Source organism: Aricia agestis, chromosome 15 (assembly GCF_905147365.1).
Source record: "Aricia agestis chromosome 15, ilAriAges1.1, whole genome shotgun sequence".
Taxonomy (NCBI): Eukaryota; Metazoa; Arthropoda; class Insecta; order Lepidoptera; family Lycaenidae; genus Aricia; species Aricia agestis.
The window spans coordinates 424,735-445,664 of NC_056420.1; the positions used below are offsets into that span (position 1 = coordinate 424,735).

General features: G+C 37.0%; 1 protein-coding gene across 2 annotated transcripts in view; it reads left to right on the forward strand.

Annotated features, from left to right (window-relative positions):
• LOC121734247 (zwei Ig domain protein zig-8-like) overlaps window positions 1–20,930 on the forward strand; it is a 235,949-nt gene that overhangs the window by 34,995 nt on the left and 180,024 nt on the right. For both annotated transcript variants that reach the window (XM_042124727.1, XM_042124728.1), the window contains exon 2: window positions 16,502–16,536. The gene's annotated coding sequence lies outside the window, so the exon portion shown is untranslated. The remainder of the gene's footprint in view (window positions 1–16,501; window positions 16,537–20,930) is intronic.

The following is a 20,930-nucleotide window of genomic DNA, read 5'->3' on the forward strand; positions in this document are numbered from 1 at the left end:
ATAAAAAAGACCGCAACACGACGCGTAGATGCATCAATTCTAAATTTGTATGGATTTGCAAGACGTCTCACGCTCTCCAAATCTGTCAATTCGGTACAAATTTAGAAATTATTTTGAATTCAGTACAGATTCAGATCTGAATTGGGCCTAAATGTGTCTAAAATAATTTTACTCCCATAAATAAATTAAATACAATGTTTATTTTAACTGTTTTGAAATCATGCTGATATTTGACTATACCTTTACAAAGTTGTTTATTCCGACGAAGTTAAAACTTCAAAGTAAATCCTACGAAAATAACTACTAAGTGAACTGTTTGGGGGCTTACGTGAGATTTGTTGCCACCCTCCCTCGCGCCCCCTGCGCCCTCTCGCGGTACAGCGAAGCTTTGTTTCGTTTGACGAAAGACTTTATTGAATTTGGTTAACTTTGTATTCGTTAAACCTTGGCTGAAAAGTGCAAAATGCATCTACCTTAAATCGTTTGGTTTGAATGTTTGAAGCATTTTGTCGAGTACATTGCGCGTTTGATTTTCTATAAGTATTAATCCATAGCTAGTATCGCTCTGTTTTCTGTAGACGTTGTTATTACGTATGATATTAAAAAAGTTCTTAGACAGGTCGTATAAGTAAAAGCGATTAATTGCAAATTTTTGTGTGTTAAAATATTTTTGATTAAACCAAAGACACAACACGTAGTACGGTAGCTATTTAGCAACTGTATTGTGTATTGGAACAAAGTAAAAAAGACGCTTATCTTCTGGAAGCATTATAATATAGGAGCCCAATATCTGAATTCGCACGCACGGGCATGGTGCATGAATAAACTCATGCATTCTGGACTAGGCATTAGCTTACATACAATGAATAAGTTTGTGACAGTTCAAGAACGTACATGAAAGATGCGACCTGGGCCTGTAGACAAGTAGCAAAACGCTAACGCTAGCGGCTAGCGCTACAAAATGTATACGATTTGACATAAGTCATCGCTTTGCTAGCGAATACTAATGTCAAATCCATACATTTAGTAGCGCTAGTGCTAGCGTTAACGTTAGCGGTTTGCCACTTGTCTACGGAGTTGTCTACGGAGGCTGCCCCGCTGCATCTGCCTGCTTCTTTATAATTAGCACTATAAGCAGTTGCGATTCTGCGAACGCGTGGTTGCGTTACTCTGTACAGCTACAGCGGAACCAACAAACTCATCAGCACTAATTAAACTCCAGCTGAGCGTTTCTGTTGATACAGGTGCAATACTTGGCTTCAACTTATAAACAACTTAATAAAGTATACATAGGGATGCAAGAGTTCCGCGAAACCTTAGGATTCCATAGCGTCGTCTTTTCTATATAATTAACAGGAGAGCGTTATTTAATGTTGCAATGATCGTCGATGCCAACTTTTAATTATAACTTGATTTAATGAAGGATTTGACAGAAAACGTATGGAGTTTATGTCGAGATCTTCATTAAATTAAAGTTTAGTGATTAAAACTCCCACAGTACGGCCGTTACTGTCCCAATCAAATCAATTCTAGCCATAACTTATTATTGTAAACATAATATTTTGTAAAGAATATAAAAATATTATATTCCACGAGCTTTTGCCCGCGGCTTCGCTCGCGTTAAGAAGTATTATTATATACAAACTTTTGTCCCCTCTTTTAACCCCTTGGAGGTAGAATTAATCAAAATCCTTTCTTAGCGGATGCCTACGTTATAATATCATCTACCTGCATGCCAAATTTCAGCCCGATCGGTCCAGTGATTTAGGCTGTGCATTGATAGATCACCATGTCAGTCAGTCATCTTTGAGTTTTATATATATAGATATATTATAAATGCGAAAGTGTGTCTGTCTGTCCGTCTGTAACCTCTTCAAGCAAAGTCTTGAAGAGAGCTTTTTGAGACCGATTTTGCTGAAATTTGGTATAGAGATACTGTGAGTCCCGGAAAAGGACACAGGATACTTTTTACCCTGGAAAAATGTGCGGTTCCCGCGCGACAAGGGAGCTTTAATGCAACGCAGTTACGGGCATCATGTAGTGAGTAGAGTCTCTGTCTCTTACAAGTCGGTTAAAACTACCAAATTTCCCTTCACCGTAGTAAGGTTAGTTATAACACTCAATCACATCGCCCTTGAGATGAGCGATGACGCCGCCGTGATCAATCTCAGACACTCCGAGTCCAGTGACGTCACGTGTTACTTTTGGAGATTGACTTAATGTCCGTCCTGGCACTGTGAGAGTTATGTGTCTAAACACACTATGCCAAATTTCCGCGGCGGAAGTTCGGCTTGATTCCGCCTGCAATGTATTTTAAATTACCGATGACACACCATGCCGAAATTCCGTCGCGTTATATTGTATGCATTTACATTGCTGACATAATCATGCGGAATTTCCGCCGCGGAACTTCGGCATAGTGTGTTTAGACAATATTTTAATATAGTAACGATATATGACTTTGGTAATTTTTGTATGAATGATGAACGCGATGAATTGTAACAGCAGGCAGCAGGTAGCTGTGATATTGATAGTTTGTGTACGAATTTGATGACCTCTGTGGCTCAGTGGTGAGCACGTTGGTAGCTCAAGCAGGGGGTCGCGGGTTCGAATCCCGCCGCGGAACAAAAAGTTTTCAAAGTTCCTGGATCATGGATGTGTATTAAATATGTGTATCATATAATAAAAATCTTAAATGTATGTATAGTATAAAATTATTAAATATATTTCCGTTGTCTGGTACCCGTGCACAAGTGCTTCAGGTACTTACCACGGGGCCAGACTGACGTGGTGTGAAGCGTCTATAGATATTATATTATTATTATTATTATAATTATTATGAATTATTGAGTCAATGGCAATTGAAAACGCAACCGAATAACTTTTTACATGCCCGACAGAATAAATGTCGATGATCTTTCTGGTAAGACAATTGAGATTTTTCGACGCGGGAATTGAGTACACGACCAAGTTGACTCTATGTCGAACCTAGATAAGCTCCAAGCTGGACCTGTAGACACAGTATAATGTAGGCCACCTTACATTGCGTCTTTTCGTTACTTTTACTAACTCTCTTTCTCTCATAAAACAGCTATAACTTAAACAAATGCACTGAGCATTAAGTAATAATATTCACATGGCAAATGGGCGTCATTACAAAATAATAACTGGAGGCTTAACGCAAGAATAATGTTAACAATTAATTCATGACGCGAGAGGCAGTTGTTCCACGATTTAACTCCTAACTACGCCCATTTGTTTAAGCGCCGGTTACATGAGAGATGATTTGCTTTATAAGTATAATAAAGATGAAAATTGTTTGTATAGGAAATTATACCGATTTTGATAAAAGTATCCGTAGATCACAGCAGCAGCTTCTATATCCTTTTTAGGGTTCCGTAGCCAAATGGAAAAAAAGGGAACCCTTATAGATTCGTCATGTCTGTCTGTCTATCCGTATGTCACAGCCACTTGTTTTGTGATCTTCTATATAAATAAAAATGAATCCATATTTCCCTTGGTCACGATATCACGCGTAAACGGCTGGACCGATTTTGCTGAAATTTGGTATATAGATACATTTGATCCCGGAAAAATGTACGGTTACGGCACAATGTACTTTTATGATTTGCGCGTACACTATTCAATCGATGTAGTGAAACAACAGCTAAACTATAGACTATAGTGCACGCGGACGAAGTCGCGGGCAACAGCTAGTCTATAATATAGGTTTGTATTACTCTATGCCATTCTATACTATAATATTTAGGTCGTTGTTGTTGGTGACTTCCAGCACTCGGGTATGTTTATAGTGCCCAAGCGGGCGCAGCAGTACACAAGATAATTAATATTTCTATTAAACATAACATAGTGCGTATGACCAACTAACAATCTGTGTTTAATAATTTTCACCGTGCGCGTCCGTGGCCTAATGGGTAGACCTTTGGTTCCCATTCTTAGAGGGTGCAGGTTCGAACCCGGGTGGAACCTATGAGATATTTTCCGATCTCAAGTACATAATACGGACGCTCGTATGGTGAAGGAAAACATCGTGAGGAAACCCGCACATACTTGGTCCCAGACGTATTGACTAGTTCTTTCCTCTGGACTAAGCCAACTATGATGCGAGAATGCCGTATGCGCTTGGGCAACCATACGGACATTTAAAAATCTTGTCCCAGGCACTACAGTATTTGAGGAGTGATTTCTTCGCTCTGAAAAATACTGTATAAAACATCCATAACGGATGTAAGGCGTAGATTTTTTTAAATAATTTTTCCATGAGGTAGTAACAAAAAATATAATATTTTTCCTATAAGTAATAATTTAATAGTAATAAGTAGTAATTGTGAATTATGATAATCACAATTATAGCCTTCAATAAGATTATTATCAGAATATTGAAACTGATAGTATTCTTGTCACTTAGTATTCCACGCGGAGCCCTCAGCGACGAAATGCGCGAAAGATTTTCGCCCCAAACCGCACGTGAATTTAAAATAGGGAAGTAATCTGCGGAAATTAATACACCTGCCTCCATTACGTCCCGAATATTGGCCGTACAGGGTGATCGCACTGTCCTTTTTTTCTAAAATATAAATACTTGGAGGATTGCTTAAAGTTTAAACAAAAAAAGCCTAAAAAGAGGTTTTCATTGACAACAAATTACTTGTAGCATAATAGTCACTAGCCCTGACGCAATTTTTTAAATTTTTACACTATATCCCAAAAAAGTGCACAATACCGCTAAAAGTTCTCTTGTAATATCAATAATAAGTTAAAAAAATTATTATCGATTCCTTTAGATCGGCTTTTATAATTCTTAAATTATTGTCTCGTAAAATATAGCAACTGTTTACAACACAATTTTACAAAAAAAGGAGATTGAATGATTTGATTTTGATTTTTAAATTAAACTCAATCACGCTGTATATAAACAGCTTAAGTTCCTCATAGCGGCCATTGATTAATTTCAACTATATTGATTGAAGTTCGGAAATATAAAATTATATTTTTGACCGAGATTTACTGAGGTATTTTGGCTTTGAAATAATGAATTTAATTTATTGTCACTTCAAAAACTGACTATACTCTTATTTTAGCATGTTGTTTTATATGAGGCCAATAATCTATATATATATATATATATAAAACTCAAAGGTGACTGACTGATTGACATAGTGATCTATCAACGCACAGCCCAAACCACTGGACGGATCGGGCTGAAATTTGGCATGCGGGTAGATATTATAACGTAGGCATCCGCTAAGAAAGGATTTTGGTAAATTCCAACCCCAAGGGGTTCAAATAGGATGAAAGTTTGTATATAATAATATGTACTTCTTAACGTGAGCGAAGCCGCGGGCAAAAGCTCGTGATAATATATTTCTCAAAACAGACATATCCAAAGTACAACCGAGACTAGACCTAACATTAGGCGCCATGGTGGAACAATCGATTCGTTACATGTCGTTAAATTTTCCTTCGCTTTCCAAGTCGGGTAAAAACATTAGCGGTGACGTAATCAGGAAAGCCAAAGGTAGAGGTTACTAAGGACAAAAACCGCGAATGAAGAACAGCCTTAATGGCTTCTTGCAGGCAATCATTTTTTGTTCCACGCGTGTAGGGTTGCCACGCGTCCGGACAATGCCGGACGCGAGGTTCCTGATTGTGACTTGTGGTGAACCACATGTTTGCCGTGGCGCTGGCGTATATACGACGACGCCTCCATGGTCCAGTTGCTTAGAGTGTGACACTTGAGGTCGTGGATTCGATTGGCGCCTAGTTTGGTTAGGATAAGGCTGATCACCTCATCTGACAAGGAAGATGGTCCAAGCGTCGGAAGGCCACGTAAAAAAACAGTCCTGTGCCTGGTTTCAATGAAACCAGCCACCGTCAATACGCAAGCGAAAAATTTTGTATCACTTTTGACGAAAAATGCAGAAACGTAGGTGAATGAAATTTTGCACAGTTATAGTTTACATGGTGAAGGAGTGCATCGAGCTAATATTATTTTGAAAGTATGCTTTTATCATATTTTTTTTAACAAATAGAACGTTGCACACTACAATACGCACACTCAAGTAGATGACAGATTTTTGAGTGACAAACCTATACATACGAATTATACTCTTTTATATATGGTTGAAGTCTGTTGACAAGTTGACAAATTGAAAATGGATTATAGTTTTTTTTTTAAATATTAGATACTATTAGAGAATGCTTATACGGCCAGTCTGAGATCAGCTAAGTCCCAGAGATAATAGTCAATATTATTTTTTACAAAATATAGGTAGTAGTTCTAATGTCGTTGAAACTAAGGTAGAATTTCGACCATTGGGCGATCTCTAGAATGATAAATTATGTCAATTTTTTTACCCAAATATCTGTCCGTCCGGCCGATCTGTCCGGCCACTGTGGTGACCTTACAACCCTAGCCGTCCGTCCATTAGTCACGGTAAGGGATACGTGATACACCGGAATGTTGGGTTGCCGATTGATTTAAATACTTCTGCGGTGCGAGTGTGTATCGCTAGCGGTAGAGTTCATCGAGCAAATTATAAATTTGGTTACATCATTATTTAAGGTTTTTTAGGGAAAATGAACATCAAAATAAATGCAAAATGCTGCTATAAGTGCTCACCTGACTCTAAAAATCAAACATCGTCCTTCTCTCTTCACATTCACGCCCGTCTTTCATATGCCAGGTGAAAAAGGACGGCGCGGAATCATTGCCGAGTTAGTTTTACTTGAATTGAATTGAATTGATAATTCAAGTAATGATTATTAAAAAAGTGTTTTGAGCAAATTTAGGTTTTATCAATACCTTTTTAGATATTAAAAAATATTAAAGAAAAGACAGCAAACTTCGAAGATCCAAGGAAAAATGTGTCTAAAACAAGGTTTTTTGTAAAAAAGAAACTATCGAGCATTTTTTGAGTAATCGTGTTTTCGTCTTGAGCATTTAATCTTTATGAACTGAAGTTATTTGTGTCAAAAAATTAGTTTTCTAAACCTTACATATTTTGAGATCTAGGTTAAAGTATGTAGTCAAGTTAGGGTCATATGAGCTCTTAACTCAGAAAATCTTATTGTAAGAAAGTTTGCGTCAAGCGAAGAGCCACATTTAACGAGAAATTTTTATATCTGATTTTATTGTTCCTATTTTAATTCGATAGATGTTTGTTCTTAAATAATTAAAAATATTAATCGCCTAAAAAGTTCACTTCTCCATCGTAATATTTGTGCAAACAACGTAAAGCACCTAATAAACTCAATAATATGAAGCCAGATTATTACAAAAGATTGAATAGACGGCATCTCCCGAGCTCAAGAATCCATAAGATTGTGGGAACAATTAATCTGAAGGGTCTTGTAACACAAAGCGGTCGCGGCCGCGTCAGCATGACGCTGCGCCATCGACAATAATTTGTTCCACGTCTAGGTTCCTCGATTCTGCTAACATGCGACTTTAAAGATTCTATGTGGTTTTGATACAGTAATATATTAAATAAATACTATGATAATTGATAAGATAACAAAACGGTTTCCTCATAAAATTATGGTAAACCAACGTCAATGCGTTCTGATGAACAAATCTTTAAAACTCCGTTTTTGCGTAGTTTTTAGCAGGAAGTAAACTAATTTGGATAAAAATATATAATAATATGAAGTGACAATGAAGTAATTCTCAACCAAATGACCAAATTGAATGAACCAAATTTGGAACAGATAACACAATTTCCCACCAGTTTGGCATTGCAACACAATGTACAGAAATGCGACGTCGTTAGCAGAATTAGTTTTAGTTCCGATTATCGGTTCGCTAATCGCACTTTAATCGCACGAATTAGCGAGATATTAGAGATAATTACCGCTCGTCCGTGAATCCTTGTATAATTAGTGAAGAATAATATATTTTGTGTCTAATTGGAAAACAAAAGCTCGTTTACTTGCGAATATCCTTGGTTTACCGATTTAAATAAGGACTGTATTGTATTGCTTTATTTCAAACACGATGTATCCCGTAAATTTGTGAGAACAATTTGCTTAATACGCGAGGTGCACATTTTTAACAGGCTTTTAAAACTTTACATTCAGTGTTTTTTTGTTTCACGGGCGTGCCAATGCTCTGATCTACATACTATGTCTAATATGTTATTTACACTTAGCTACTGCCACTGCTCCTGTCGCTGTCAGAAATATTTTCCTGAGTACTTCTGCGGTAGTAACGGTGTGAGTTAGTGTTTACATCGCAGCTCGAGTGGCGTTGGCGCAGGGGTGGCGTTAGGGAGGGGGGGGGGGGCGCACACATTTTTTCAGCACTATGAGCACCTTGGGTGCCGATGAAATCTCGCCCAGGGCGCTGGTAGTACTAAAATCGACTATACGACGACGAATACTAAATTCTCGCGTTGCCCACTTCCTAGCTCAACGGAGCGGAGTAAGTAGCCCCTTACAAATCATCAAAATTATCACATGCCTTGATGAAAATTAAATATAGCGGCATCGTGTACTTTCTTGGGATGCAAACTCGATAAAGTACACGATGCCGCTACAGAAGTTTTCATTTCGACACAACCCCGGCCATTCTTCAGCATCGCGATGAATTCGTATCTGTCGGATGTCGACAACAATTACAGTGTTGTACGACGACGGGATCGGCTGTTAAATGTCCTGTACATGTATTAATAAGGAGCGGCCCTCAGTTAAATGGACCCGAAGACGAGGCCGTCCCTTTTTAACCCTTACACACTAATTGCGCATCGTACCGCGATTACGGCGAACTGGCGCGTAATGCGCCCCTAATGCCGCCCATACAACATATATAAATATAGTGGGTACACTCGACGACAGAATTGGGAAAAAATACTATTCGTACTAAAGTATCGCAAGATTTTCGTATCGTTTTCAGACATTTTACAGAAGCTGATGTTTTCCCGGATTGCAACAAAAAGTAGGGATATGTTTTTAGGGAAAGTAGAGTACAAATAGTACTCTGTAGCAAGTTTAAACTACTAGTTTGATATAAGCCTTAAGAAATATTTTACTTTAATACAATATTTTGGTCTTGACTTTTTAAACTGGGTAAATCGAAGTTTCTTTTTTTAGAAATACATTTTAGTAAGTCACCCTGGGCGTAAGCCCGCCAGGCTGTCGGAAATGCATCAGGCATTTTCCAATGTGAAAAAATCGGCCAAGTGCGAGTCGCAAAAATAGGCTAAAAATTGTGTTTTTTGTATGGGAGCCTCTCTTAAATTTTTATTTTATTTTAATATTATTATTAAAATATACTAAGGTATACTACATGTAAAACAAGAATGTGTGAAAAGTTCAAGTGCCTACCTCTTGCCATTATTGATATAGAGCGAAAAAGGCCATAAAATCACGAAAAATTTTGAAGTCTAGCTGTAGCGGTTCTTGAGATACAGCCTGGAGACAGACAGACAGACGGACAGACAGACATCGAAGTTTCAGTAATAGGGTCCCGTTTTTACCCTTTGGGTACGGAACCCTTAAAAGAGCAAGATTTCATTGGATTAAACTGTTCACATTTGTCGCAGACTGTACACACTCAGTACAACACAGCCAGCCTCATTAACTCTAACCTCTCGTATGAAAATTAAATTGACTGCGGAAGCAATCTTGTAAGAGAATGTTTGTACTATATTATGTCGGGCTAATCTACTGCGCTTACCTCCGATTGGACCTTAATACGACGGCTTAAGGATCATTTTAAAGGTACGCCGAGGTATAATAATCATGAATGTGAGCTCTTAGTCGCTTGCAATTATTAAATGATTATGTTCCTTTCAAAAATGAATCCTACTTGTATACAAATCCCATGTAACTTTCCCATTCAGTGACAGTTTTTTTAATAACAATATATTTTTGTGGCAATTTTGTTCCATAATTATTACTAAGCAGAATTTGATGAAACTCAACTTGAAAAATAGAAAAGAAAAAATTATGTTATTAAGCAAATGAGTTGACACTGGGAAGTTTTCACTGTCAATAATTACTTAGCTTGCTCCTCACCTATAAGGGCAGTAAACGAGCAAGCTTCTGACGGTAAGTACTCAAAATTTCTCAAAAAATGAGATTCGAGGGTTAAGAAGTGGGTCCCAGGATTGTTATCAAAAGAAACACTCCGTGGTAGATGAATATGAAAAACCATACGTGGGAGAACCATGCTTCGGCACGAATGGGCCGGCTTGACCGGAGAAATACCACGTTCTCACAGAAAACCGGCGTGAAACAGCGCTTGCGCTGTGTTTCGCCGAGTGAGTGAGTTTACCGGAGGCCCAATCCCCTACCCTATTCCCTTACCTACCCTTCCTTATTCCCTTCCCTTCCCTTCCCATCCCTACCCTCCCCTATATCCCTATTTCCTCTTAAAAGGCCGGCAACACACCTGTAGCTCTTCTGATGCTGCGAGTGTCCATGGGCGACGGAAGTTGCTTTCCATCAGGTGACCCATTTGTTCATTTGCCCACTTATTTCATTAAAAAAAACCTTTTAGCAACCTGACCACAGCTACCGCGCACAGTTGTGCGTCCGACACGTGTATTAAGAGTATTTCTACTTTAAAAATAATCCTTATGTCGTCAACATAAGGGCCTTCTCACGGGTAAATAAACTCCGAACGCATTGTGATCCGTTTCAAAGAACATTTGAGTGTTTTTAACCGGAAGTATCCCTTTTGAACTTTGCATTAATTTCGAGCAATTTAAGTTTCTGTTGTTTTAAGTAGGTACAGTTCTGTTTATAGTAAAATAATTTGATCCTTTAGGGTCTTGCAATTCAGTTGTTATTTTATTAACAAATACGACATACTATTATAGTAAAAGCTAAGTAGAAGCTTTATAGGTATGTGAAATAGAAATCCCATGACAACCATACATTTTGTCACAAACACTGGAAGACTTATAATAAAAGTATAAAATTAAAAAATATAAATGCAAAAAAATATTAGTACTGAATGAACTAAATAACAGTGGTTAGACACAGTATCAAGATCTAATTTTAATAAATTAGTTAATAAGTGACATGTGAAAGACGAATAAAATTATCGTGTAATAAGTTCCAGAATATTCTCGACTCGTATTCTAAAATCGTGTAAACATAAAGTTATCTGAAGCAAACAAATCTGTATCATGGAACTCCATTATTGGACAAAATCAAGGACTAGTTTGCTAGTTGGAAACAAACATGTGGAGTTGAAAAGTCCCGGTCGGTTCTCGTGGTTGAGTCGAAATTCCGTCGCGGCTCGTCCAATAGTCCCCTGTAATTGCCACAGATAATATCTGGTGTGAGAACACGCTGATAGGTGGAGCGGATAGCGGGCTATACAGCAGAAAGTAAGTAGCAGTAGCTATTAGGATAAAGCCTGGGTGTATAGTAAAATTATCATATTATTTCACTGCGTCTAAGATAAGAATCACATTATAATATTCAAAAGATTTCTAGAAAATATTGATCATCACAAAAAACTATTTTTTAATGGAACTTTTGCTATGTATATTTTGTAGATAAAATGCCAAGATGTCACATAAAAAACATTATTTTATCGCAACATACAATTGGACAGCACAGTTTATTTACTATGAGCTAGTGATTTATGTATCCCAACCACCTATACATAAAATCGCTCTGTTCATCAGCACACCAGCAGACCCACACAGGTATGTTAGCTTATCTGGAACGTTCTGTCGAACAACCTCGCTAACTGATCGCTTTGTCTCGCTACAACTCGTACGAACTGTGTAATAAAACTATATTAAACGTTATCTACATCTGAACTACTAAACTCGTGATAGAGTTACAGACTTTGACTATTTTCTTGGTAATTTGGATACTAGTTTAATATGATTGTTATCAGAGAACTTTATGTTAGATGAAAACTTGTGAGAACCTATTTAGTTTAATAATCTGTCAATTTAAGAATTACGCTTGTAAATTAATTATTATTGATACAAATGAAATATATTATTATTATTATATTGTCATGTTGACTTCTTGATATCAGAATATTATAGTTTAATACTGTAACAAAAATAATGTTACGCAGCTAATAAATTACACATTTTTAATTATTGTACCATTGAGATAGTTTTTGTACAACTTCAAAAAATTGTAATTCTTTCTTTATAAACTTAGATTGCGTTTGTGATACCTTCAGTGGGACAACATTTTTCTTTCAAATCTCTTAGGAACGCTATGTGGGTCGGTGCAAGCCAAAATTGCAGTTTCGTTAACAAAGCAACACAATTTTCCAATTAAAAACGCGACTTTGTAACTATGTTAGTAATGAGGATTTTGTGAGCAAACTCATTAGTTTAGCTGCGGTGTACGTGTATACATATATATATACACACACACACACACACAACATTGTACACGTCGGAGCTAATTACATACTAAATCGGTGTTCATTTTGTTTTCGTACTACCTACTACGAGTAAAAGTTTGCTTTTCCACTTAACTATGAATAAGGTTGACTTCAAACCTCAACGCGATATTAGATGCATTTTTAAATTTGTATTAAAATGACAGACTTGTATTAATAAGCAAAAAGAAAAAAAAGCCGCAACACTGAGCGGCTCGGGACGATACAGTTACGATCCTTTACTAAGTTGGATATTTTAACCGATTATGTCGTAGTCTCTACGGCGTAGCAGCTCTACGGGCTAGCAGCTCTACGGGCTAGCAGCTCTACGGGCTAGCAGCTCTACGGCGTAGCAGCTCTACGGGCTAACAACTCTACAGCGTAGCAGCTCTACGGCGTAGCAGATCTACGGCGTAGCAGATCTACGGCGTAGCAGATCTACGGCGTAGCAGCTCTACGGCGTAGCAGCACTACGGCGTAGCAGCTCTACGGCGTAGCAGCTCTACGACGTAGCAGCTACGTCGTAGATTTACTACGACATAATCCATTCAGTAGTTATAAGTAATATACGCTTTTAATATTGATTCCATCTTTTAGCAAGGATTACTTGGATGAATAGTAGCTTTTACTACACAATCTGTGTCACAGGAGACGTGGTTTACAGTCTATAAACCGAGAGATCTCCCAATATTGCCCACTAAACATGTTACTACTCCCTGCTCGTTATTACGACACACAGGCGACATCTGAACAGTAACCTCGTTTACAGATGCGTGCTTTCTCACACGAATTTTCCAGGATCAATGCGCGTGCCCCATTCATTTAGACTTGATTTATATGCGTCTATAATTTTCATTGCTTTTTTTTTTTTATTAAATAAGGGGGCAAACGAGCAAACGGCTCACCTGATGGTAAGCAACTACCGTCGCCCATGGACACTCGCAACATCAGAAGAGCTGCAGGTGCGTTGCCGGCCTTTTAAGAGGGAATACGCTCTTTTCTTGAAAGTTTGCAGGTCGTATCGGTCGTATCGGTGCTTTAAATTAAAGCGATTGTATGTAACGATTTATTGAAATAGTGCGGTCGCGAGATTTAATGTATTGTGAATTATCCCATAGAGCTGCACTCAACCCTATAAATGACACATTAAAATTCAGCAATATTCCGCGAAACAAACCTCAAACTTTTAGTGAATGAGTGAGTGTATGCATAGACACGCGTACAGCACCTCCCTCCTCTCCCATACTGCCTATGCGCACACTTGCATGCAAGAACCTGCAAACACCACCACCACACAAGCAATAATGTTGCCAAATCCGTGTAAGGTCCCTGACCACCATACAGGTTGAAAAAACTAAATTTTAAGCTATGGATTTCCGCAAAGTAACCCCTGATTCTATTAACTACGCCGTCATCTTTAATATCTAAAAATCGACGAACACCTAAGTACTTACCAACCTATCACGTATGGAGTTCCACAGGGTAGTGTCTTGGGCCCGAGTCTCTTCCTGGTGTATTTAAATAATCTTTGCAATTTACAAACCCTTTTGCGGTAAAGTTTATTCATATGCAGATGACACTGCTTTAGTTTTTACGGGAGAGACTTGGGCAGAAGCACAACGAAGTGCTGAATCTGGACTTAGGCAAACTATTTCATGGCTTCACAAAAATTTATTGACCATAAACATAAAAAAAACCAAATATTTAACTTTCTCCAAAACAAAAAAAACACAACCTAAGCCCACATTCAACATTAGGGCACACACCTGTGGACCAGAACAAAGAGCCAGTGTTGGTCAGTTGCAAGGCAATAGACCTTGCAACTGCCTAACATTGGATAGAGTTGGTGATATCAAATATCTGGGAGTCCAGTTAGACGATGGCCCTGTACTGGAAATCTCACATAAGCCTACTTTCAACACGTATACGAAAAATAATATGGTTATTCAAAAATCTACGTGACATTCTAAAGCCTCAACTATTAAAAACTGTGTATTACGCTCTAGCACAATCTATTCTAGGTTACTGTATCACAGCATGGGGAGGCGCATGCAAATCCATAATGAAAGCTAAACGAGCACAAAGATCCTTACTTAAAGTTATGTTTAAAAAGCCATTCAGATACCCTACTAATAATCTTTACCAGGACTCTCAAGTGCTATCAGTCAGACGTCTGTATATTCTCCATGCTATACTTCACAAACACTCCGAGCTTATTTTTGACCCTGATACACAGCTTAAACGTAGATCAGATAAGGTCTGCATTGTTGTAAAACATCACTCTGTTTTCTTCACTCGACTTCTGCCCTTCCTCGCACCACATATGTATAATAAAATAAATAAGATATTAAATATTTACGATAAAACAATATATAAATGTAAATCAATTGTGCAAAAGTGGCTACTAAACCTTAATTATAATGAAACTGAATTACTTCCATCAACTGTATCGTATAGTACACACACACACACACACACACACACACACACACACTTTAGACAACCATGATAAATATTAATGTTAAGTCCCTCTCATATCCGCGGGTGAGACCTGGAGACCTGAAACACAGGGTATCCTAGCTTAGGCTCCAGTTCACACTCTAATTTAATATGTTAAATACCTACTATGTTAAGTTGTGTGAAAAATAAATTTTTATTTTTTTATTTTTATTTATCTTTCAAAGTGTACTTTACTGATGTTTTCATCCAAGCGCCATAATAATAATAATTTCCCCACCTATAATTGCAAGTTCGTCACCAAATTTAATTTTAAAATTACTTTTATTTAAGTGTATTATAAAACGAATTACCTCACGAAAATTTTACCAAAATTTATAAAATCGCCTACTTTGTGATACATGATATTAAAATTCGGCGTAAAATGGCTGATATTTTTCGTCATATAATAAGATGAGGGCTAATTTTCGAGATCATTGAACCCGTGTGCTTGGGACATAATATTATTACACATCTCACCAACCTTGTACCAGCCATAGATAATACAGGCTTCACGAGAAGTGATGGTATAATATAGTACTTTGTCTGAAGTTAAATTAATCGTTTTGTAAATAAATATGCAGGTATTTAACCCTAAATGATGTTTGCTACTTTTTTGGCGTATGAATAAGTATATAGCCTGGGAAGTGAGAACCGTAGATTAGCCCCACATTAATTGTAAATAATGAGACTATCCTTTATCATTTCCCGGGACTCAATTAATCATTTTTGAACCTTTAATATGAGTCACGTTTCGTTGTTTCATATATGTAGCTCAGACGTCTTTGCGTCTCTTAAATATTTAGCTAATAGACAGACAGACTATAGTTTTACACTTCACTTTAGTAAATAAACTAGGCCTTTTGCATCCGTTATGGATGATTTATAAAGTATTTTTCAGAGCGAAGTAACCACTCCTCAATTACTGTAGTGCCTAGGACAAGTTTTTTAAATGTCCGTATGGGTGCCCATGCGCATACGGCATTCTCGCATCATAGTCCAGAGGAGAGAACTAGTCAATACGTCTGGGACCAACTATGTGCGGGTTTCCTCACGATGTTTTCCTTCACCGTACGAGCGTCCGTATTATGTACTTGAGATCAGAAAATGTCTCATAGGTACACGCCTCCACCCGGGTTCGAACCTGCACCCACTAAGAGTGCGAACCAAAGGTCTACCCATTAGGCCACGGACGCTTCTTAGTAACACTAGTTAAGATAATAATTATTATGTTTTAAATCAAGAAACAAATATAGTTTTCAAATTTACAATTATTCGCTTTTTCAGAGCGGCTTTAGGTACTATCTGGTGTATTCGTATAAGGCCAAAGCATTTTAGTTCCATCTGTATGTATGTCGGGTAATTTACTATTATGTCTTGAGTATTTATAAAATTTTATGCCTCCATCCGCCTCTTACCTACATTAAACTTTATAAGGGTACGTTTACAAAGTATTTCTCTGTACATAAAACTAAACTACGTGTAGTATTTACGATTAAATTGCGTATTAAACTTGAATTTCGCGACAAAAGGCTTAATTCCGGGTATATAATTATATAACATTATTTTTAATAATATGTTTGACTTGAATTGATGAATGTTGTTTTTTTTTTTCAGGTGATCTAAAACAGCGAAAAGCGGAGAGACGTCAGGTATGTGAACATAATGTAATCATTATTAATTTAAAAATGTCTTAAAATCGGCTTCGCGGCAAAACTGTTAGTATTTTCAAGAAATGTAATATTAGAAGAGAAGAAAAAACATATAAGTATTTTCTGACGTATAGAAAACCGCGTATTTTTTGTCATTCATTTTTTCCTACTTTAAACTACGAGCAAAGCTCTGTTTCCCCTTGCACTTTAGCCAAAAAGTTTTTTTGTCGCTTTTATATAGAGTCGCCGATCAAAATGTATGGAGTCGACATGAGCGTTCGATAATAACTATTAGTATTGGATCCGACCGTAAAATCCTGCAGGAATCGTTTTTTTCGATCAAATATATTTTTAAATAATCTTTAGAACGTATAGGATAGATTAATGATGGATGCCTTGTCAAAAGTAGCCGCAAGTACCTCTAATTAAGTTGAATGTTCATTAGATAAATGCATAATTTGCATGTATATATTTTTTTCAGTAAATTTTACATCATTTAAAAGAAAATGACGTAAGAAAATAAGGTATAAATGGTTGCCAGCTCTGTCGTCGGCCGCAACCTAGGGTTGCCAGTCCGTAAACAGACATAGTAATTCTTCATCAAAATTGAAGCATCGATTTTTTTAATAATTTTGATACCAAATTAAAGTTTTATGCATCATGTACATGAATATCCATGGTTGCCAGTTGCACGATAGCCGCAAACTGGGGTTGCCATCACTTTTGTATATGACAAATGTTCAGGCCTACAATTATTATGCCTGGCATTATTTGAGGACGTCGAGAACTCGCAAGACTGCTATTTTTATTTAACAGGCGTTTTTATTTTTATGTGTATTCTCATCCTCCTGTCATATCTCCTGTCATTCCTCAATGTCATTCCTTCTTATAGTTTGTGCGTTTTAAGATGATATGGGTGACACATTATAATTGACAATAGTAGGGAAGTTACCTAAGAAAATAAACCGATAATTTAAAAATATCGAATCACTTCGTAAAGGAATTGCAATCGAAATTATCGATTTCGTACTGACGTTTCAGAGTGGCGCCGGCGATTTAAAATGGCCACCCTTCTTATCGATTTGATTTCGATTCAACAGTGTCAATCTCTATTTGCATAAGTTCCATTTCATGCATCTGACATTTTTCAAATATTTTCGTAACAATAATTTTCGCAGTTAAAATTTATAATTTTATATTAATAAGTTAGCATTTAGCAACTTTTCATTTTTATTCATTTACAATTGTAGGAAACATTTGTTTTTGTAGATGGAATATTTATTATATTTAGATTTTTTTTTGTTTTCTTGTAAAAAAAAAAACCCGTAGCAAGGAATATGAGAAGTGTCACCCATATCATCTTAAAACGCACAAACTATAATTCTCTTACTTTTCTATTGAATACACGTAAGTTTGTATTACGGGCTTTCATTTTGCTCAATTAGAGGTACTTGCGGCTACTTTTAACAAGGCAACCCAACATTAATCCATTCTATACGTTCTAAGGATTATTTTAAAATATATTTGATCGAAAAAACTATTCATGCAGAATTTTACGGTCGGATCTTAGGATATATGAAGTTGACGTTCGACTCTCGTTCGTCTAATGTCGATTCATTTTAAATCGGTGATTCTATAAGGAAGCGATAAAGGAAATGTCTTGGTTAGGGGCTCTGTTCTAAATTCGTAAACTTTAGCACACATTGTATTTGCAATACAATTTGTTCGTATAATTATTTTTAGACTCTAATAGTTCCTTCAAAATAGTAATATAGGAGCTCCCAATAACAATTAATACAGGCACTAACAATTCCTAGGCTCGGTCGTGAGCAATAACGCGGAATGGGCGATTAAAGCATTTTTGTGCCGTAATCAGGGGCGTATTCGGGTTATTTCATTAGGGGCGGCTAGGGGGCGACCAGGAGGGAGGGGAGGGCGGACGTGGCCGAACTGCCGAGTGGATTTATTCCCCGCAACCCGATACCTCGCCTCGTTATTGGAATTACTATTTTATGGCTATAATAAGAATAGAAATTTTCTGATATGATCCATTTTTATTGGAATAATTTGGATAAAAATGTATTGGGAGATCAACAGTAATTTAATACCATCAGAGTCTAAAGCACATTTAAAGACCACACACGGGAAGGCCCATTGAATCCGTTCCGGTCCGGACCAATCGCAGGATGACTTGAGTCTTGACCGGCCTGCGACCCTCAATAAGTGTGAGCAGATTGAGGACCTACCTCATTTGGTTGGGTTATGTCAATTTAACGTTTGTCGTGATCTGCCGGCTGGGTTTGAAATAACGCGACTATATAAACTATATAAACGGTACTTGTTTTGTAACAAAAAATACATTTTTTTTGCTATATGGACGCTTTTAGGCATTTGTGTACTAACCCACAAAAATTACGTATTGAGTTATCAATGCTTTAGATGATTTAGAACAAGACTGTATTCAAAATATTTTAACAACAAAAAATTGTGGGTTAGAGCACTAATGCTTAACAAGCGACCATAGTTAATATAAGCAATAAGTACATAGTTGGTAGGTTGTATTAATATTACTATTGTTTAAAAAGAGCTGTCGAAGACGAATGGCAGTGTGCGTAAAAAAAATAAATGTTTTATGTTACACTGTATTAGATTAAGTTTATGATTGTATTTTCTTTATAGTTTATTAAATAAAATAAAATAAAATGACGCCGGTCACATGTACCTATGAATCAACTTCTCTGATAATACAAGTGAACACTCTACGAGTAACAGCTCCGAGCCGCCCTTGCATTCATTCGTCTGGCGCATTAATTTAACCAACTTCCAAAGAGCAGATTCGATTTTATAATATATATTTCTTTCTCTTGAAAGTTTTAAACAAAATTACAAGCCCGTTATTTTATAACCTAATAGGCACTTAGTCAAGCGAGAGATTCTCGTGAGGATTAGAGATTTTTAATTTAACAAATTTTGTTAAAATATGAAATTGAGAGACCTTAAGATTACTCGTATTTTACTTAAATATAATGCTACTTTCTGAGACCTTAGTAGTAAAATATACATTTAATGTATGACATTATCTTAAGACTACTTTGTTTATTATACATTTTGAGACCATAACCAAAACGGCGAAATGTTTTTTTTTTTTTTTATGATATAAGGGGGCAAACGAGCAAACGGGTCACCTGATGGAAAGCAACTTCCGTCGCCCATGGACACTCGCAGCATCAGAGAGCTGCAGGTGCGTTGCCGGCCTTTTAATAGGGAATAGGGTAATAGGGGAGGGTAGGGAAGGGAAAGGAATTGGGGAGGGTATGGAAGGGAATAGGGTAGGGGATTGGGCCTCCGGTAAACTCACTCACTCGGCGAAACACAGCGCAAGCGCTGTTTCACGCCGGTTTTCTGTGAGGACGTGGTATTTCTCCGGTCGAGCCGGCCCATTCGTGCCGAAGCATGGCTCTCCCACGTACAAATGTAGCTCAATCATAATAATTTATGTGTTATAAGTAGTTTTGTGCCTGAGCTCATAATTCCGACTATAGCTTGATTACTTAATCATAGCAAAAGTAAAGCTTATTGTTCGTAAGTGGTCCCAGATGACTGTCACAGTATAAATCATAGTACAGTAGATCAAGTAAGCTGTGAACTTGAAATCAGACTAGTTAAGCACACACTAATTTGACACGCGGGCGCGGTACTGAGTTGTCATGTTACTTTATGTTACCTGAAATCACTCTCATGGATCATAAGATGATCTACTGTATAATATAATTTATATTGTTACTCTGTGTGTCAGCTGTAACAGTAGGCACCTCACCCTACTCTCCTCCCATTACACAGGGGATCAATCTATTGAAGTTGCACAAACTACCGTACCATTTAGCGTCGCGTCATGACTAAATATTGGAATGTTAGATAATATTTCTGTATTCAAAAACTTGTGGTATCTGGCTAGTTTAAGTCGTTTATTTTTTCTTTGTATTTTTACCGACTTCCAAAAAAGGAGGAGGTTCTGGGTTAGTTGGTTGTGCATTTTCTTTTGTATGTTCAGCGATAGGTGCAACTCTGCTTGTGGACCTATTTTCAATATGCATTGCCTATGTTGTTTTTTTAACCCCTGACAAAAAGAGGGGTGTTATAAGTTTGACGTGTCTGTTTTATAAATATTGTTGTTCCTTTTATTCAATGTTTAAACTTTAATTTTCCTTTTAGCTTAATTGAGTACTCAAGGAAACGTTTATCTTTCACTCATAAACCTTATCAACTATTATTTATTAAAAAAGAAAAAAAATGTTTGTTAGAAAACATTGTTGAAATTGTTTTGCTAATAATATTACCTTCAATTGGTTTCTTAGATACAGCCACAGGCTCCAATCAACAATTATTACCACTTA